Genomic DNA, 6000 nt, shown 5'->3' on the forward strand with positions numbered 1-6000 from the left:
GTCCTTTTCAGTTCCAGTGCAGTTAAATGCATCCACTGCTAACATGGGCACATGGATAAACAGGAGGGAACGAAGCGCCGCCACAGTAACGGTACAACAGCCAACTAAGCCAATCCTCACCTCCCAAGTCAGCTCAGCCCTTCACAGACTAAATCCCGCATTAACCAAATAACCCAAAGATCATTCACCAGGATCTTGGTGCACATCAAATATATAAATGGGACAGAGATTCACAATAGATCAAATGTGAGCTTGAAAATGCAGCCCTCGTGTAACGAAGCTCTTTCCCCTCTGTGGCCCTCTCTGCTAGTCTCTCCTTTCCCTTGGAGGAGGCAGGACAAGAGGGAAGATTACTTCATTTATTTTTGAAGTTGCTCTTCAAGTTTAACCTCTCAGAACAGAGTCCCTTATCAGGTCCCCAAAGCACCTGTCAGGTAGGGGACAGCCTGCTGAGGCAGAGGAGGATTCCTCACCCCAAGTAAAGAAAAAAGATGGCTAGCTGGATCTTATTTGCAGGTTCCAAATCCCAAGTAGGTCTGACCTCCAGCAAGCACTCCAAAAGCAGAGGTGCACGGCAGGAGCTCATTTTGCTAACAGCGTCTGTGTTAACGGTGTCTTTTCATGCAGCTAGTCTCTGCTGACAAATAAAAAGCAGGGCAGGTGAACGCAGAGTTACTCCCCTCAAGTACAGCCCACTTTTTGCTTGGTAAAAACATACAGTTTTATGCTAATAGGGCTGGGACTAAACAGAGCGAGGCTGGCAAAGCTGGCCACACACCATCGTCCTGCGAGCAGAGCTAGCCAGGACTTTGCATCACAATGGCTGACTGCATGAGTAAAGTCTGGGCAAAGCTTTAGTGGCACCTATTTATAACCCACTCACCAACTTGGATACCCTTCTGCTCTGAACATGGGTACCCCAGCCCATCCTTCCACTTCCTTTTGATTGCCCCCTTACCCTCTCAACGGTACAACAGCTTTCCTTCCTGAAAAAAGCAACCAAGAGCTGCCCTTTTGCAGACACAAGCGTGCAACATCCACAAAGTAGGAACATCCTCCAAAAAAATCCATGTGTGATTTGCTATAAAGTGAGATGGCTCCAGGAGGCTTAACCGTCTGCAATGAGGTGTGCGTGCAGGTATCTATATGTGTGTGTATATTGAAGGTGGCGTGGCAGCTGTTAGGTGTCTCACTTCTCAAAGCAACACACTTGTCGCTTTGGACGGACTAATCCAAACCTCTAAAGCAGAGGCTGCTTGAGGACAGAAGATGGCTGGAAGACTTGTGCCCTTACACGTTATGAGGATTAAAATGCCACCTTAGGCTGACGGAGAAGCCTTTTCCCCGTGGAGCCACCAAACACCTCAGCCCTGTGAGGCCGTGGGAATCGTGGCAGCGCTGAGGATACGTTACCACACACACATCCACAGCCTGAACATCAGGTTCTGAAGCTCCCGATTCTCGCAGACGAAGCGAGCAATCTTCCAGAAACCTAGTTTGCTGTGTGGTCAACGTTACAGCTTCTGTTTAGTGAAAATTAAAGCTCCTGTAGGTCCTTCTTCCCTCTGCATTCCCTTCCACCTTGGCTAACTGAGCTTGGACTCTGCTTCTCTCCAAGCACTGTACCTGCTTCAACTTCACGATTTCATATTTTAGTCAGTATTTCAGTCAACAGTCAATAGCATTAGTCAGTCTTCCCAGATAACACCTCGCTGAACTCCTACCAAGGGTCTGCACCCGCTATGCAAGAGTGGCTCACAGCGCACCACCACTTAACAAAGATTACTAATTCTCAGGCTTTTCTAATCCTAGCAGAGAGATGATCTTGATCCTCTGCTGCACCTAGGTGAAGACTAGTGACATTAACTCTGTACATCCACCACCACCGAAACTCTGCAGCGAGGGGAAAGCGCAGAGGGACGAGCAAACCAGCACCAGAGCAGAAACTGGGCTGCGTTGCACAGAGAAAACATGATGCTGAATGCTCCAAAAGTGCATTCATTTCCTCACTGAGGTCCTGCTGATCTTGACCTGGCCTCTCCCAGAGGATCTTCCCCATTCAAAAGCCGGAGAGATCTGTTGTGCAGCAAGTCCTACCCCTTCTACAGCCTGCCAGACGGCTGAGAAGGAAGAAAGGCTGTGATGAAACCCAAGACTACACATGTCATTTTAAACTGATTTAGCCAAAGCCTGCTGCTCAAGGGGGCAATTCCACCCACTTCCACCCTCGGTGACTATCGATTTCTCTCAGCATCCTTGCTAGCGGCAAAGCCCAGCTAACGGGGAAAGGTATTTTGAGGATAAACACACAACTGCAGTCAGTAGCGTCAAACACTCGTATCAGCCAGCCACCCCCCAGTGAGGTGACACTACAAATGGTACCACACTTACTTTATGTTGTCTTCTCAGAAATACAACACACACCTCTGGCATCCCCTTAAAGACTTTGATACTAAGATTTAGAAACCCCCCAATTCAAATTACATCATCTGCAATCTGAATTTGGAGGTGGGGAAAAAAAAAAAAAGCCCCCAAAATACAGTGAGGGCTGCGCAAGACCAAAAGCAAGTCACAAACTTCAGGTGCTTTCCGTCGCTAAAAGCACTAACCCGAGGCAACAGAAGAGCTTAGCAACAGTGGAACAGCCCTGTTCAGTTCAGCGGAACACTCCCTGCAGTCCATGGAGGGTTGCACCCCCTTTCCCCAGCATCACTTCTACTCAAACTATCTTTTAACTTCAGTTAAAGTACACTACGTTCTGCCTACAGGGGCATGAAAACTGGGTTTATTTTTTTCAGGTTTTCAGTGTTCCCCTTGGCAGGGAAGGGACACTGCGTAGAAGCAGAGCTCTGATCTTCCCACCCATGGTACCTCCCCGCTCGCCAGCTTTGTTTAGTGCTACAGGTAGGGTGTACCAGGCAGACAAACCACAAACGCAGGCAGGATCCTTGACGGGTAAAGCAAGAAAAAAAAAAAATTTTAAAAGTACATTGCATCTCAGTAACATCACCAGAATTATGAAATTCTACCCCGCCAACCTCATCAGAGGATTTCCCCATCCATCTGCCTCACGTAAGCCAGCAGGACTGACAAACTTCAGTGGAGCGCATCCCTTCACCTCTGGTACCGCAGAGGGGAGAGGAACAGCAGCGCCAGCAGAGAAACAGAGGGAACAAAGCGGGAAGAAGGCTGGATTCAGCTGGCAGGGCACCACACAGCTCCCTCCTCACTCACAGCTCCCCTCCAGCCTGCTCGTTCCTCCGTGGGAGCAACAGAGGCCAGAGCCCAGGTCACCTCCTCTTCCCTCGACAAACTGCCTGTCCTGTGGCAGCTCTGCTCCCCAGCTTTTCACAAAAAATCTCAAAAACCTGCAGAGCTAGAAACCAGTATTGATTCTTTTATTTCAGGTTTTCCAATCAGATAATAAGCGGGGTCTTCTGGCATTAGAGATTAGCTCTTAAATAGGTGTCAGAATCAAGAGCAAGAAGACAAATAGAGAATAGGAAGAAATCACATCAGGAAAGTCTGCTGCCTTGGCACCTGTTGGAACCACAACATGCTTGTGCATAAACACCATCTTCAGCAACAAATTGTGAAAGTGCCGCTGGAGAGGATTTTGGTCCCTGCAGACTGAGGACCCTTCTGAGACAGGGCAGGAAAGTCACATAGCTGCAGATGATGTGTTTAACATTTGGAGGGACTTTTAAACGGGTTCTTCTCGAGGGAGAAATTACTCAAAACTCGGGAGCAGCAAATGTAGAGTCTCAGCTAAGGCTCCAGACCCTGGAGGGGTGACTCCAACCCCAGAGTCATCGCAGATGTCCTGCAGGACAAGTCTCCCATGGGATTCTGACACCATGCATCATGGTGCCTGCTAGAAAGCAGCCGACTCAGGTTCTGGCAGTGCTGCTGCATGTGCACTAGCCCAGCTGCAAGACTTCCAGAACATGACCCAGCTTGTTCAGCAATCGCTGGTGTATTTTTTGGACGGTGCCACACAGCCTGGATCCCTCAGCTGCACCATGGGAATAAGCCCCCAGCCCTGGTGCAGAGTGCTGTGCAGAGAGGCACAGCCGTGATCACAGAGTCATTCTAAAATGAAATGAGAAGCACCCTGAAGCAAGAAGTCCCAAAAAAGCATCACACGAAGCTTTCAGGGCACTTAGGAGAGTTTTGCACAAGGTGACACAGTGACAGCCTGCAGATTACGTGCCAGCACCCACCACGAGGCAGACGGGACACGAGTAAGCCACGCTCGTCTCCATCCAGCTGGGTAACCAGTTGGTACGGCAGCGATCCATGCTTTGCCAAAGCACCAAACAGTCTGGGCGTTAAACCCAGGCAGAGACGATCCAAACCCAGCTTTACACTTGGGACAGAGGTCAGCATCGTTCTGCCCAGTTTCCTGAGCACACCTTCCCCAGGCACAGAGAGAATTATCAGAATATTCTGTTTATTTATTTATTTTTTAAAATAAAAAAAGAGATAAGACCTCCCCCAGGAGCTGGGAAAAAAGCAGCGCACCCCCCCACCTAACAGTCTGAAATTACAGCTATTATGGGACTCTCTTTACTGTTCCAGCTTTAAGAGCCATAAAAGCTTTCCAACACTGGAGAAGACCAGAACAGCAATCTGGACAGAAAACGATTCATAAATTCTGGAAACGTAAATGATCCTCCTGCCAATTCCAAGGCGACGCACCCGGCTCCAAGACCCACACGTGCCAGGAGCCTGCACAGGGGCTCCCCCGGCAATCCAGGCTGGGGAGGGGGGAAAGCATCCCCTGTCCCACCCTGCGTGCAAAGGCAGTCTAAATCACCCTGAGCTTCCCCAAACTTCAGCAAACTCCTGCCATTTTATTGAGTGAACCACCACCTTGAAGCTTTTTAAACAAGTTCATGCTGAGATCGTGTGTCTTAACCAGAAGGGACGGGTGGGAGGGAAGAGGACGAGGTACTCTGGGGTGAGAAAACGCAGCTTCCTTTTGCAAAGAGCACACTGGCCTGAAAAACCGCTAACTTCACTCGGGCAGGGAAGAAAAGACTGTAAAAATGTTTTTTTCTGCTCCTGGAGATCCAGCACGGGCTGACACAAGGCACTTTCATGTGATGAAGGAATTTTACAGGTGCTTTAAAATTACTATATTAACAGAAGGTGCCATTTTGTTATATAGTATTAACGGCACAATGCTTTAGAACAATGTATACCTCTTTGAAACTGTATTTAAAAAAAAAAAATTACAAGTTAGGACCAGAAGACTGAGGTGCCGATAGAACCATACTGAAATAAGTTGGGCATTTCCCACTTGTTACTGACCCCACACCATTAGCATGACTGATGAATGTAAAAAGGCAACAAGTTGGAAAATAAATGTAAGGAGTTGGGTCATCCTAAAGCAGCACTTTAGTGCATGAACCAGGTTTTGATTGCTCTGGACAGCATGGGAGATTAAAAATCCGTGTGCAGCTAGAGACGCCTTTGATCACTTGTTCCAGTGCTCTTTTAAACAATTTTTTTTTTGTTTAGTAATGTTTTAGTGGTGCAAATAAATGCATTTCTTCTGGGACATACCCTTTCCCTCCACGCACTGAATACACGTGTTTTTTGCAGAAATAACGACTACAAAAACTCATTCTGAACCTGGGCCAGGAAAAGGCAGAAAAGACAGTACTTCGTTAAGCAGACACCATGTCCGCTCGTATTTTTAAAGCTACCCAAACCCCAGTGCTGACCTCCTGCAATCCCCGGAAAAAAAACCCTACTTTAGTTTCTACGGATGTACAGCAACCTGAAGAATTAAAATCCAGGGCTGAAATACCAAGTGCAAGACTCTGACAAGTTCCCGGCACGACAGGGCGCAGAGGACGCATAAAGCAGGCTGCCAGCTTGCTGCAGGAACGGGTGAAAACCAACGCGAGCAGGAGCAGCTCCCCGGTTTCTGTACATCCATACGGCGCTCCAACGGGTCGTGCGGTATCGGGCTGAAAAACTGCACCAAGG

This window comes from Pterocles gutturalis, unplaced genomic scaffold (genome assembly GCF_000699245.1).
Source record: "Pterocles gutturalis isolate BGI_N339 unplaced genomic scaffold, ASM69924v1 scaffold29229, whole genome shotgun sequence".
Lineage (NCBI taxonomy): Eukaryota > Metazoa > Chordata > Aves > Pterocliformes > Pteroclidae > Pterocles > Pterocles gutturalis.